Source organism: Natrix helvetica, assembly GCF_964273705.1.
Source record: "Natrix helvetica genome assembly, chromosome: 2".
NCBI lineage: Eukaryota > Metazoa > Chordata > Lepidosauria > Squamata > Natricidae > Natrix > Natrix helvetica.
This window is the reverse complement of record NC_138552.1, coordinates 132,031,817-132,047,989: the sequence shown is the minus strand read 5'-3', so window position 1 is coordinate 132,047,989 and position 16,173 is coordinate 132,031,817. Positions and strand designations below refer to the sequence as shown.

The window sequence follows — 16,173 nt, the reverse complement described above, 5'->3', positions numbered from 1 at the left end:
TTATAAAGTTTCTCTGCACTCCACAGCCCTGGTCAGTTGTCATCCAGCCTGGGAGACTCCTAATTGTTCCAGGCTTGGAGTCCCTTGGCATTTTCCAGTAGGGCTTTTGGTTACCCTACATCCAGTGTATGCTGTGGGATTCCCTGCAACCTGTGCTGGAGGAATCTACTCAGAGGGGAACTCCCTATCATTGCTCAGGTGAAGGTTTATTTATGAATTAAGTTTATATAGTTATCAATCTCGCTTTTGTGACACTCAGCTTCTCCCATAATATAAGATCTTACAAAAGCCCAAAGCAGGGTGAAGTACAGTAACATGATAGGTTCATTTCAGATTTAGATTCAAAGGGGCCCCTGTTGTTTCACAAAACAACTTTGTGTATATGTGGATTTTGTTTAAAACTTCATCAAAGTGTAATAATTCTTTGATGATTTGTATAACCCTAGTAAAATAAATACATCAACATTTATTTCTTAAAATTATAGAAATCATGACTGTATTTAACAGGTTTTTTTCATAAAACACGCAATGTAACAATTAATACATTTTTTCACTGTATGGAATCCAAATTTCTTTCTGGAAAGAAAAATTCTTTCATCAAAATATAATTCGTTGGTAACATCTTCTAAGCATTCCAAATATAACGTTCAATCTTGGAAACTGTGATTCCTATACTAAAAAATTGATTTCATTGTTGTGTTTTGCACTTACTCCAATATCTGAAAGTGCAAATGATTTGCAATGAAAACATGGGACTAAAATTAAATAACAAGAAGAGCAAAATAATGACAACAGCTACAGCAAACAACCCTAGAATTGAAACTGAAGAAAATTTTTGCCTTATATGGTTGTTTATCAATATTAAAGGAACCAATAGCCAAGAAATTTGTTGCAATTGGTAGAGAAACAATGGCCTAGAAAAGATACTCAGATGCTGGAATCTGTTCAGAATTGTGCAGGGAATGTTTTCCCCTGTGATACTCCATATAAATGAAATTTTAGTTTTGAAGAAGCAGAATAGAAAGAGTACTGACACTTTTGAATATTCATAAGTGATTCCCAAGAATACCATGGATAACTAAGAAAACAAGCAAACAAACAGAACATAGAACAAATACTTCCAAAGTTTAAGATGACCTTGATGGAAATATTCAGGTATTGTTTCTAGGAAAAGGGGGCTAAATGATTTTTAAGTCCAAAACAGGAAGATAACTCTTGGAAGTGGCACAGCCTCCCTAACTCTTTGGATTGGTGATGATTGGCAATTTGCACAATTCTGTTATTATTGTCAACCCCAGTAAAGTAGTTTTAATCTTTCTGTGGAATTAATTTCCTGAAGTGGTCTACCTAGTGGGGCTGACGCCTGAGGTCATATTTTGGATATGAAAATTCACCTGCCTTCAGAAGACCATAAAGATGAGAAAGCTGAAAGGCGAGAAAAAGAAAGGCTGACCATTACAAGATATGAAGACAAATCTGCCAAGAGATCATACTTTTTAGTCACCAAGATTTGAAACCAACCTGATGGCACACAATCAATTAATTTTATACCAGGAATTAAATAATACATATTCCTCTGTTTTACACTGAACATTACCACTTGTTTATTGTTGGTAACAAAAGTAGTTGATGTGAAAGTATCAGGGATTCTTCTGAACTAGTTTGCATGACTAAAAGTCAAAGGAACTATGGTTTTTATATGATACTAGCTGCTGTAGAGATGGTTTCTGTATCAGAATCTATTTGTTGAGATGTGTGCTATGCAAATTGATTGATTGAGTGAGTGATTGATTGATTAAATTAAAAAAAGAAAGAAAATATTTAGGAAAACAGGAAGGCAGGAAGGCAGCAGTCTCATATTATTGACAATACGTGGACTGAAAAATTATTAATATATAAGTAGAGGCTTGTGATTCTTTACATTGCAGTGATAATTTTGCTGGGAGCTTATATACTAAATCCACATGTAAAATAAAAAAAAAGCTTGCATAACTTAAAAGTCCTTTGAGAAACTTGCTAAAGTTATATTTTTGTAAACATAATTCTTCTAGTATTTATAGGAACCTGATTTCTGCCTTACAGCCTTACTTGCATCTATTCGGTAGGGCTAGATGAAAGATAGAAAACTGCATTCCCTTTTGCTCGTGTTAGTAGAACTCTGTTCACAGAGAAGAAGGGAATAATCTCCATTAAATCTGTTTGAATAATAAATGATTGAAGGTATACTTCTGGCCCTTTTAACCTCCTGGGACAACGTCTTTCAACAGCTCTGCTTCTGCTGTTGTATAAATAAAGAATTATAGAAATGGAAGACCTTTGTGGTAGAAGGATCTGCAAATATTTATCTGAGAGTCATATTTCTATTTATCTTTATGGGTGCCTAGCAAAGCTCTGATGAGGTTCTCTTAAGAGATGAAATAGAATTTGTTAAGGAATTATGTAAATTAAGTAGGTTTCTTCAAATAAATTCATGCAATACTAAGAAGTTTAATGAGAAATGTCTTCTTCATTTGAACAGAAGCACTTTCTCTCTTTAAGGATATGATGGCAGCATAGACAAATAGATGCACATAGACATCCATAGAAGAATAGAATGACACAGAGTGATGTGTTACTCTGTGTGTATGTGTAATAAACTGAGTCGGTGAGGAGAAAGTGAAGTTCTCATAAATAGTATAAAATATTTGGAATAGGGAGCATACGACATTTGTGTGTGAGAGTGTGTGTTTATGTATGTATGTGTGTATGTATTTGTGTGTGTGTGTATATATGTGTGTGTGTGTGTGTGTGTGTGTGTGTGTGTTGTATTTGTGCTGATAAATAAATAAAGGGAGACTAGTATGGATCCATTTCAAGCTATTTAGTTCTCATCAGCTAGCCATACCCGTACTGGGATTTGAACCAGAGCTGTATTACATGTTAGGCAGTTATTTTAGCCACTAAGCCACAGGCTCTCCTCCTTTATCAGCTAAGCCAGGGAAATAGGTATGCGTTTGTGTTACAAATACCAGGGGTTGTAACACAAATGCATATATATGCTGGTTTTGTTGTATTCAGGTCTTTTTCCGTGTAAGATTGAGATTGTCTTGGCAACGTTTCAGCGAGATCTCACTCGCCATCTTCAGGCTGTTGTCTTTAGATTAAAGTGAGAACGGAGCTGCCATCTTTCTGCAAATCTTGGTGGGAGGGGATGGAGTGCTGGCTTTGTTTCAGTAAGTGGAATGATTGGTTGTGTGGTTGTATCATGATTGGTAGATTGGTGCTGATTGGTGCTGGCTGTGTGTGCATTGTTGTTTTGTATTGTAACGGGCTGGGTGGTGGGTGGGGTTCGTTTGTTGACTAGGGCTGGTTTCCAGGTGTTTGGTAGGTGGGAGGTATCGTCACGTTTATTCATGTTGTGGGGGTGTTTCTCTATTTCGATGGCTTCCATAATTATTCTCTTGTTGAAGTGTTCTGTTTTGGAGATTAACCTGGTTCCTTCAAAATTGATTTCATGTCCTGTAGCTTTAAAGTGCTGGAAAAGGGAGGAAGTTTTTTCTTTTTTTCTTACTGCGTTCTTGTGGCATGCATTTATTCTCCTGTTTGTTTGTCCTATATATGTTGCCGGGCAGATTTTGCATGGTATTTCGTAGACTCCTTGGTTTTCTAGCTGGATTTTGTCTTTAGGGTTTCTTAAGATGTTGGTTATTTTTTGGTCAGTGGTGAAGGCTGTCTTGATATTGTGCTTGTGGAGAATTTTGCTGATTTTATCTGTGGTGCCTTTGATGTAAGGGAGGTGGGCGATGCCATTGTCCTGTTCTGTGTCTTGGTTTTTTGGGGGAGTCTCCTTTTGGATTAGGTTGGTGATTGTTTTTCTTTGGAATCCGTTGGAGATTAATACATTTGTGAGTTTGTATAATTCAATTTTCAGGTGGTTTTTGTCGGCTAGGCGTTTGGTTCTGGAGTGTGTAACTTTGGAATGCCTCAAGCAATTTCAACCAAACTTGGTACACAGATGACTTACTCTCTGGAGAAAAATACTGTGGGGTAAGACACTCCTAACACCCCTTGGGTTAGGGTTAGGGTGCGTATTCTGTTAAGATACAGCCTGTTGTGCCTTAAATGGTATCTACTGTACTGCTGTGAAATGGCTTCTATTGTACAGTACAGTGGAGTTGCCATGGTACTCCACAAGGAGGCTCTCTCTGGTAAAGGGAAAATCCAACTTTAGAAATTACATTTGGTCTGGACATTATCCCCTTATAAATAAATAAATACCCAGGCAACACTGGGTTATCATCTAGTATATAAATAAAATAAGATAAAATGTAGCTGTTATGTAACAGTAAAATAACTTGCTGTAATCCCATGGTTAGAAATTTACATAATTTTAAGGAATAGAAAAAAGAAAACAGGCAAAACTTTCAGACAGAGTCATATTGTCACATTCTGTTTTATCTTGAAGTTCCATAGTAGACCATAATTATTTCCATTTATTTATTAGTTCTTTTTTAATCTCACCTTTATAAGCAACTGAAGGTGGCAAACATGCCTAATACTAATCCTCCTCCTATTTCCCCGACTTTCCCCACAACAACAACCCAATGAGATGAGTTGGATTGAGGGAGATTGGCCCAAAGTCACCCAGCTGTCTTTCAGACCTAGGCCAAGACTGCAGCTCACAAACTCCTGATTTCTAGCCTGGTGCCTTAACCATTACACCAAACTGGCTCTAGTATAGCTTTGCAGCCTTCAAAGATCTCATCTCTATAAAATACAGTTACATAATGCAGATTGGAGACTTCTCTATAAATTTAAATATCACTCAGGAAACACTCCTGGCAACAGCATTAATAATTGTCATCTCAATCTATTCTTGATAATAATCTGTTGCTTTTCTAGACAGAATCCAGTGACCGTGAATTCAGTTAGTCACTTTAATTGTTGCTGTCCCCTTTTCTACTTCAGTCAACCTTGCTAAGCATGATTGTTTTTCGAATCCATCATCTGCTTACGTCAGGGGTGTCCAAACTTGAGAACTTTAAGACTTGTGGACTTCAACTCCCAGAATTCCCCAGCCAGCCATGCTGGCTGGGGAATTCTGGGAATTGAAGTCCACAAGTCTTAAAGTTCTCAAGTTTGGACACCCCTGGCTTACATCATCACCTCAAGGGAACAATCAGCCTTATTTTCATCCAGGATCAATTCATCCCTTCCATGCTACTCTGGTAATTATCTCCAGATCCATTCCTCATTCTTTCTCTTTAACAGCCAAAGATTGCCATTGGAAGAACTATTGCTGTAATTATTCAGCTCTATATTGTCATAGAAATATTTTATCCTTTAAGATATTGTCTCAGTGTATCATTACTTTCCATTTGGGATTAATTAATTTATTTTTTTCCAATCTTTGTCCCTGTCTAGCTATTCAGGAACTGGGAAAAAATATAGGACTACAGTATCTATCTTCACTGTCATTTCACATAAAACATCCTTTGTTTTCTTAACAAGTAACAATTTAACCTTTGTTTTCTTAACAAGGGACATTGATCTGCATTTTAAGGTTCCATTTTACTTTTGTAATGAATTCTAAATCTTTATTTTCAACTAATAAAGTGATGTTGTCTCCATATCATCACATTAGTGTTCAACCTCATTTCAGCTGTCATCTTTTAGAATATTGCCATTTTTATAATTGCAGAAGTTAAACAAATATGGTAACAATACAAGTAGTCTTCGACTTACAGCAGTTCATTTAGTGACTGTTTGAAATTACAACAGCAGTGAAAAACTGACTGCTGACTGTTTTTCACACTTATGACTATTGCAGCATCCACAAGGTCAAGTGATTAAAATTCAGACACTTGGCAACTGAATCATATTTATGACCCTTGCAGTGTCCTGGGGCCATGTGATCACTTTTTTCGATCTTCTGATAAGCAAAGTCAATGGAGAAGTCAGATTCACTTAATAACCACGTTACTATCTTAAAAACTACAGCGATTCACTTAACAACTCTGACAAGAAAGGTGGTAAATTGGGGCAGAAGTCAGTTAGCAGATATTTCACTTAACAACATTAATTTGGGGCTCAATTGTGATTGTAAGTCAAGGACTCCCTTTATTTGTTCTCATTCCTTTCCCTATTCTGTATCACTGCATTTTCTCTAAACCCAGTTCTTATAGTAACCTATTGTTCATTGTTACAGTTTTCAAAAGAATATAATCAGATAGCTTGACATTAACCCAACTATATTTGACCTTTTGACATGTCAATGTAATCTAAGACAAACCTTCATAAATCCTCTTGCTTTGCCATTGTCCATCTTATATTAGTATCTGGTCTTATGTTCTTCTGCCTATTTGTCTGGAATTTTTCTCAATGCCTCATGTCAATGTGGCTCTCTTCTTACTAGGATTTTAAGAGAAACTTCTAAATAGAGATCAATGCAAGAGTTTAGTGATATTGCAAGATATCTTGCATCTTTCTTCTGTACAGTCACATACCATTATGTTGAATTTTCCTGATTTCTAAGCCACACAGATCTCTGTTGTCATAGAATGCTAGTGCTTCAACTCCCTCTTTTTCTGTAATTTTAAATACAGGTAGTCACTTGAGTTATTACTTAATGGAGCCTTCCCATTATGGTTGTAAGTCGTAACGTTTATAAAATGAGTCAATTTTACAACATTTTTGCAGTGGTTTTTAAACAAGTGCACTGGTCATGGGTGTGCAACTGTGGTCATTAAACAAACACTAAGTAAACCGATTCTTTACTATAGTGTGGTTTAGCAAAACAAAAAGCAAAAAACAAACAGAGGTCCTGGTTTTTGGCAAAACTGTCATAAAATGTGGTCCTGTAACTACAGGACCTTGTTACTGAGCACCCACAATGCAGTCATGTGATGGGGGGTGATCACTGAACTTCAGATCCAGTCCCCTATTTCAGGTAGATCATTGCTTCAAATGGTTAATAAACAACCAGTCATAAGTTGAGGACTTGATGGACATTTCATTCATGCTTTTACTTTCCTATTCGACAACTATTGTCCCTCGTACATCACTTTTTAGTGGAACCGCTTTTTGAAAATATTCTTTCTTGAAATATTTGTGCTATCTTATAATGTTCTTTGACAAAAAAAAATTCAATGTAGTATTTCCATCTTCCTTTAATCTAAATCGTCTCTATCAGGTTTCTTCCACTGCTATTGTCGATTCCTCCTTTAGCTGTCAGTTTTCCTAGGATTTCTCTTCCAAAAACTTATCTCGTTTTTTCTCTTCCTGCTATTTTCCTCTCTTTGTTGACATTCTTGTTTGAGATAGAGCTCCTTGTTCTTTCTTGTTTGATTCTGAAGGCCCGTGTTTAGGTGTCACAGGCCATTCTTGTTCTCTGAGACTTTCATCCTCCATTTTTCCCTGGTAGTTTGTTTTGAAAACCACTTTAATCTTTCCCCTTTGAAATTTTGAGTATTTTTCTCTCCTTCAGGTTTTGTCTCTTACCTATTTTCATAGTGCCATGATCTGTTTCACATATGCTGCTAAGTATATTGAATCTATCCTTAACAATGATTTTCTTAGGGAATAGAAATTTATGGGGAAAGATGAAAGAATCTGAGCAAAAGGCTAAACGGTGAGATTTCTTTTTTAAAAAAGTTTAAATATCTTCAGGGTTCTTACATAGAAAACTTTTAATCTTTGCTGCATTAGAGAGCCCAGCCAAATCTAATGGGTTTAAGTTACAGGATAATAGATTCAGTTGAACATTAGGTGAAATGTCTTAAAGCTTAACAATGGAACCAATTGGATGAAGATGCTTTTCTTAAAAGTGCTCAAGAAGAAGCTAGATAGCTGCCTTTGGGGAATGCTTATATGCAAGGGTTTCAGCTGAATGTTCTACAAGCCACTCTCTTTTTTCCAAGTATTTTGATAATCTCCAAAGCAGAATTTATATCCATTCCTCTGGCTACAGATTGTCTTCTCTATCAGAAACAGAAGCAGCCTAACTTCCAGACAGAATCAGTGGTTACATTTAGAGCTTATTTTAGGTATTTACTTGGACTGTTAGCCAATGCTGACATAATTTCTAGTCACTTCAGTTTCTCGTGAGATCCATTTTAGATAGATTTGATCATATGAAGAGTGCATGGAAACAATAAATATTCATGTTGTTATCTGAAAAGAAACCCTGCTCCTTTTAAAAAAGACAAGTGTCAGTTGAATGTTTGACAAGCTCTACACTAATCAAATATCCTTTTTACCAGTCAGTGTTTGCATGCAACCAGATGATTGGCAGCTACAAATATTTTGATGCAAGAACTATTTACCTCACAATGCTAGAAGTTAGCCATCCCCCCCCCAAATGAGATTGAATTTTTCCTAAGAGTGAAACTATTATATATGCAAGAAAGAACTACAAATATGAGCATATTGGACATTTAGGTATTTTAAGCAGACTGTGCTAACAGCCACAGTGACAATTTCACATTATTGTTCTGCCAATAATTTTAGCTTGACATCTAGACTAAATTACTTCTTAAGGAGATGAAGGAAAGTTGGTTTATATGCTTTTTTTAAGGTATGGGTCTCTTTAGCAATGAAAAACAATCAGTGGCATATTTTATGACATTATATCTGCTGCTTTTGTCCTGTAATCATTCTCTATGAGGAAGAAAATTATGAATTCAACATTAATTATAGATATAGCCACTAAATAATGTTCTTTCTAGCATTAAAGTAGTTTTAGTCAGTTTTGGTTGGTTCCTCTAGACCAGTGTTTCTCAAACTTGGCGACTTTAAGTCCTGTGGACTTCAACTCCCAGAATTCCCCAGCCAGCTATGCTGGCTGGGGGATTCTGGGAGTTGAAGTCCACAGGACTTAAAGTCGTCAAGTTTGAGAAACACTGCTCTAGACCAAAGTAATACTTAAATCACCAACAACACATATATATATATCTGCCCTTTGTTTCCTGATCAGTGTACACTTGAGGACCTCATGGCAGCACAATTGAACACAATGTTGTTACTTTCTGGACAAGATCTGTTTAATTTAATCTAGACAAGTTCATTTCATAAGGACCAGATGAATTACACCCCAAGGTTCTGAAGAAACTGGCAGATATGATCTTAGAACCACTGAACTATATCTTTCAAAGGGTAGTTCCCTGGAGAACTGGGGTACTACCAGAGGATTGGAAAAGTTCCCATCTTCAAAAGAAGAAGGAGAAGGAGAAAAATAGATCCAGGAAACTACAGATCTATCAGCCTGACCTCAATACCTGGGAGGGTTATGGAAAAGGTAATCAAGCACAAATCTGTGAACACCTAGAGGCAAACAAAGTCATAACCAAAAGTCAGTATGGGTTTGTCAAAAACAGATAGTGTCAGACAAATCTTATTGCATTCTTTGACAAAGTAACACAATTAGTGGACCAGAGAAAAGCTGTGGATAATTTACTTGGACTTCAGTAAGTCATTTGATAAAATAGACCGCAAGCTACTATTTGATAAGGTAGAAAAATATGGGTAAAAGAGCATCACCACCAGATGGATTTGTAACTGGCTGACCTACTGTACTCAATGTGTAGTCCTCAATGGAACTGCACCTACAATGGAGGAAAGTATGGAGTGGAGTATCCCAAGACTGGTTTTAGACCCAGTACTTTTCAACATCTGCATCAATTATTTGGATGAGGGGATACTTGGGGAACTCATCAAATATGCAGACGACACCAGGCTGGCAGGAATAGCCAACACTCCAGAAGATAAAGATACAGAAAGATCTTGACATACTTGAACACTGGGGACTATCTAACAAAATGAAATTCAGTGGTGCAAAAAAGTAAGGGTCCACATTTAGGCAAAAAAAAACCCAAATGCCCAGGTATAGAATAGGTGGTACTTGGGTCAATAGTAGTAGTGAGAGTTTTCTTGGAGTCCTAGTGGACAACCATTTAAATATGAGCCAGCAGTGTGCAGCAGCTGCCAAAAAAGCCAACACAGTTCTAGGCTACATAAACAGAGGGATAGAATCAAGATCACGTGAAGTATTAATACCACTTTATAATGCCTTGGTAAGGCCACACTTGGAATACTGCATCCTGTTTTAGTCGCCATGATTAGAAAAAACGTTGAGACTCTAGAAAGAGTTCAGAAAAGAGTGACAAAGATGATTACGGAACCGAAGGTTAAAACATATAAAGAACGGTTGCTGAAATTGGGTATGTTTCATTTAATGAAAAAAGGATTAGGGGTGATACGATAGCAGTGTTCCAATATCTCAGGGGTTGTGACAAAGAAGGAGTCAAGCTATTCTCCAAAGCACCTGAAGGCAGGACAAGAAGCAGTGGATGGAAACTAATCAACAAGAGAAGCAACCTAGAAGCAACCAGGAGAAATTTCCTGACAGTTAGAACAATTAATCAGTGGAACAACTTGCCTCCAGAAGTTGTGAATGCGCCAACACTGGAAGTTTTTAAGAAGGGATTGGACAACCATTGTTCTGAAATGATATAGGGTTTCCTGGTTGAGCAGGCGGTTGGACTAGAAGACCTCCAAGGTCCTGTCCCAACTCTTTTATTCTGTTATTTGTAAATATTTTAATCATGTACTTTATATTTTATGTCATATAGTATGCCTTAATTTAATTGTCATAATTTTTAACTTTCAAAGGTAGCATAAGGATTATCTACACTTTTTAAGAACAGGCGTCAATATTTTTTCTCCATTCTTGGTTTTTGAAATTCTATTTCTCTGCAAGTGAATGTAGAGAATTATACAACTTTCTGGAAAATGTACAAACTAGAACTTTATCTTTGAGGGAAATGCTCCAACAGATAATTGAAATGCAGAAAAAGGTATTTGATCATATTACCTTCACAAGTTCCTACTTTTCTTTCAAGGGCATATTTTGTTAAACATCCAGGGAAGCAGATAGAAGATGAGCTTTTTCTAATATACTGTCAAATTTTACTAAAATACACAGTTCTTTTCAAGATAGTAAATTCCAAAAATGTGATCAAATTATGTTTGATGTTTGTCTTTGAAGTGAATAGGTGCTGGGAAGCGGAAACATATTAATATTAGTCAGTTTGCTTCTAATATATTTGGTTGTATTCTTCCTGTTATGAAGGGGCACTGTTAGCCTATCAGATTCTCTTTCTGCAATAAATCTGTGGAACAATGGAGACAGAGGAGACCAAGAAAAATCCTATGTTTGATCAAAAGTGTTGATCCTCCATCTTTACAGTTTTCATTTCCCTTAAATTATTTGCGGATTCTATTATGAAAAGCAAATTCATAACATGTAAGGATACCATAGAGAGCCAGTTTGGTGTAGTCATAGTAGTGAATTCTGATCCCACCTTAAGCACAAAACCAACTGGGCCAATGTTACCCTTTTTATATTGGGGTTGTTTTTTTATGGTTTGTAAGCCACCCAGAGTCACTGTGAGTGAAGGGTAGCCCTACAAATCCTTTAAATCAATAAATCACTCTATCTCAGCCCTAGGAAGAAGGCAAGGGCAAATCATTTCTGAAATATTGCCAAGAAAACTGCAGGGACTTGACTCAGGCAGTTGACAGGAGTCAACAATGATTCAAAGGCAGACACATACACCCTTTGCCAAATCAAACAGCATCAATGGCAAACATATTGTTAAAACAATGCCTCTGTTGTTTGGTCTCCCAGTTTGACTATCTGATGTTCATGTGCAGTTCATATTCAAATGCTTCAGACAATCTATTTGCATTGCAAAAGTCAAGGGGATTTGTAACACAGAATTCCTATACTCTAGGGAGTTCAGATCTATGTCAAGGCAGGTAACTTTTTCATTGTTGGGGTCCATGCTTAACATTTCTAGAATCGCTGAGGGTTGTAGTTGGTGGAGTTATGATATAAAGTTGGCTGATTTTCTTATTTCTATTGTTCTTCTGCTCCTGGAATTGGACTGTAGAGTCCTACTTCTTATGCCAGAAGCCTGTTAGGTTTTAGACTAGTTTTTGTATTTCCCATCACAAAATGTTAGAATATCATGCTATTGATTGTTGGTATTTGAGAGTAGAATTTTTTGTGGGTTTTATTTTGTCAAATTTATATTAACTCAACCATAGTACACTCGGTGACTCACAAAATAATAATGTGCAATAACAATATAAAATTAAACCCTGCCACAACGTATGGAATCCACCCCTCAAAATGTTCTGGGAAAGAACTGTCTTCAGCTTTTTCTGAAAAGCAGGCAATGTTGGATCTCCAGTGGGAGGCCATTCCAGGAGGCCAATCCCATCATCATCAAGCAACCTATCAATAGCACTAGCAATAGCACTTAGACCTATATACCACTTCATAGTGCTTTACAGCTCTCTCTAAGCGGTTTTCAGAGTCAGCATATTGCCCTCAGCAATCTCGGTCCTCATTTTATCGATCTCGGAAGGATAGAAAGATGAGTCAACCTTGAGCCTGGTGAAATTCGATCTGCCAAACTGCTAGCAGCTGGTGATCAGCAGAAGTATCCTGCACTACTGCACTCTAACCACTGGGCCACCGTGGCTCATCAAGTGACACACACCCCTCCTGAAAATGGGACACAACAGCTGCTTCTCCAGTACGCTTCTCCAGCAAACAGGAAGCTAATGGGAATCTCCCAAAACAGGCACACTATATGCCTCCTGGTAAACACCCATGAATACCTTGGCCACTGCTTTTTGTAGCAACGGACACTTCCAGGTAGTCTTTAAAGGCAGCCCCATGTACAATGTGTTGCAATAGCCCAACAGGGTGATAATAGGGCAGCAGCCACTGTGGCCAGATTTTTCCATCCCCTATAAGGCTGCAGTTGATATGGCAGCCAAAGCTGGACAAGGCTGTAGCTTGGTCATGGCCTGCACCTGCTCTTTTAGCAGGAACCACCAGTCCAGAAGTAACCACAAGCCTTGGACCTGCTCCTTCAAGGACAGTGCAAGGGACAAAAAAGAGGTCTAGAAGAATCTTGATGGAACAGTAGTTCTGTCTTTACTTTATTTTACTTTGTCCTCTCCAGATCATATAGTCATTCTATGATGCTATAACGGCTTTTAGGAGAGGGCTTGATTATAATTTTGTGAGGGTTTTTTTTTTTTTTTTGGTCAATTCAATATCTGTTTGGAAATGCTTCATACCATTTAACTTCAGTTCAACTTCTGGCATCTCAAACTTATTATCTATTGCCCTGTCCTTCGGAGCAAATGCAAGCCATTTTTCTCTATTTCCTATCATGACAGTTTTTTATATTTTAGCAAATTGTTACCATATTGTCCTTTAATTTGTTTTTAAAGCATAAAAATGAACGTCTTGCTCCTTTCAACTTCCCCTCTTATGTTTCTTTTTCTCCCTATTAGTCTTGCTTCTGTTTGGTTACTGCTGCTCAGACAATGTAGCACCCCAACAGAGTTTGAAATTCTACAGATTTTCCAATAATATTCAAACAAAACATTGGGTGTTTTCACATGTGCCATGTCTTTATGAATAGTCAAGAAAGCATTATTTTATTTTATTTTCCTGCAAAATTAAATTGTTGTACTGTCATTTAATTTGTATTGATCCCAATTTTCCATGTGATGGAAAATATTTTGGTTTATGACTTTAAAACATTTACTCTTTTAGAAATGTCAGTATATGCTGTATACTGGTAGATTCTTACATGCTGTAATGGGTTTGATGCATTCTTTAGCTGTGCCATCTGTACTTTTTTTTGAAACTGTACTTTCACCTCCCACATCCAAATAATTTATGAAGATGTTAATCAGTGTTAGACTGTGACAAATCATTTCTACTCGATGCTAAAATCATAATAACAAGTGGGATTTTCAACAAACTTTTCAGTTTAATATGCCTTTGTTTAGAATTTTAGGATATTGAATTTCATTTGTCATCTCTATCTCTGCCCCTAGGCTATTGGCTGTTTTTCAGCATGACAGCCTATAATCTCCCCCCCTCCCTTAAATATATATTTTCTTCAAAATTTGGTGAGGTTTCCAAGGTGTCTAGGCTACATAACAACCCACACTTAAAAATGCATAAAATTCAGAAAAAAATCTGTAATAGAGGACGGGTTTATGCTATCTTATGTCAAACAACAAAATTACAGTTTACAGTGAATCATGAAGGAAAGGCCTTACATTTTGAAGAGCACAGAGGGAAAAGAGACATTTGCATTGTTATTAAAACTCCACCTTGAATATAGGGTGCTCCGAGGAAAAAGGTTTTTTTCATTTTTTTAGAGTAAGAAGAAGAAAACAGCATATCTTTCTTAGCTGCAGAGAAAATGATGGATGGAGAAGACTTCCCTCCATTTTTCTGCTGTTGAGTTTAATTATTGTGTGTTTAGAGTACAAGATTTACCCTGTTTTATAGGTTCATGCAACAAACTAAACTGTAAACTATCCACATGGGTTAGCTTTGCACATTATGGTTGGCTAAAATGTAGTTGGTTAATTTATGTCCCAGTGAGCCATGCTAACATGACATATACGTATATGGAGAGAAAGCAAAGTGAATTACTGTGCAGATAGACAGTTATATTGTCAACATAATAATCCATTTTGGGGTTTTTTTCTTCTTCTACAACATAGCCATATGTGAAGTGTACTAGACAGAATACAAAGTTTAGTTTAGGTAAAAATGTGGTTCAGATAAACAATATTCCTGAGACAAAGTAATATAAATCATGTGCTGTTGTCTATGGCTTCTAATCTTTCTTTGTATTCATACCCTAGCCATTTAATATCTGTAATGCATACAAAAATCCAACCAGATCTTAAAAATGCAAGCATAAATTGTGTAAAATTAATATCTTACCAATACTGGTCAGCACAAAGCCAAACAGAATTCAATGCCAGGAATCCTCAATGCTCTAACTGACTGAAATTTACATTGATAGTTTTCACAGATGTTTAGTGCATTTGAATGAGTGGTAGATTCTGGAGCCCGGTGCAACCAATATGGTGCAATGGGGCCCGAAGTCCACCATGTGAATGTGCACAGTGAGCGCACATATGCACAGCAAGCACATGCGTCCTTACCTCTTGCGACACCCCCGTGAGCCTTCATGATGCTCCAGCTGCTCAGTGGAGTGTTGTGCAGGCACTGTATGCGCTGTGCACGTGCGCGGAAATGTCGAAGAGCTCAAATACAGGTAAGGAGGACGGGCGGGTGGGCCATCTGGAGCACCATACCGGAACCATACCTGGTGCTTCCGGCAGGCACCGGTGCTCCCTAACCGGGGTGTACCGCCTGCAACCAACCACTGATTTGAATGTAGTTTCTCAAAGTGCTGAACTAAAACTATGACACAAAATTTGTTTTAGCTTTCCTGTGAATTGGAGTGGATTAAGACCACATATAGGTCTATTTTTTTATATTAAAATATATAAAGTTGGATATTCTCCACTCATTTTTCTGTCAATAGCTTTGGTTAAGTTAAAGTCAGTTTCTTGTATTTCTCCAAAATGGTTTCAAAAATTATTTTCTAACTGTATTGATTTCTTTTGCTAAGTTGATATGCTATTCCGTCCATGTCTGATTCTGAGCAGCTTGCAAACCTCCAAAGCAGTAATAAAATTAGCAGTTTAAATATGAATAATAAAATAGTAGATATTATGGACCACAAAAAAAAACATTATGCTGTCTTCATCGGGCAAAACTAAAATGACACTGAAGAAGTATATCACTTCTAAGTATATGTCTAAACCATTAACAAAGCCTTCCAGCCCTTGATCATAGGCAGCAGCTTTCAAACACCTTCTTCCTTTCCACCAACTTTTTCCTAATATGTGAAGCATGTTGAACCTGGCTGATAAGGGTAATGTTATCTTCTAATTCTATTGTGCAATAAACACATGTTGAGTAATCATTGAAGTGATTAATAGGAATTAATCATCAAGACAAGACAACCATCGGCCCTGTTGCACTGTATGGCACTGAATGCTGGGCAGCAACAACAGGGACCGAAAGCTATCTCCATGCCATTGAAATGCAAATACTCCTTTGGAAATCGGGCATCTCCCTTCTTGACCACATCACAAAAGACACCATTTGACAGCATTTTGGTTTGGCACCAATTATAGAGAAGATGAGAGACGGATGACTCTGCTGGTATGGATATGTCCAGAGAGTAGCACCTTCCACCGGGGCCAAGACTGCCTCCCAACTAGAAATGT

At 37.1% G+C, this 16,173-nt stretch overlaps 1 protein-coding gene across 2 annotated transcripts in view; it reads left to right on the top strand.

Annotated features, from left to right (window-relative positions):
- The window catches only part of MACROD2 (mono-ADP ribosylhydrolase 2), a 1,131,713-nt gene that overhangs the window by 624,034 nt on the left and 491,506 nt on the right, over positions 1-16,173 (top strand). The gene's annotated exons all lie outside the window — the stretch shown is intronic.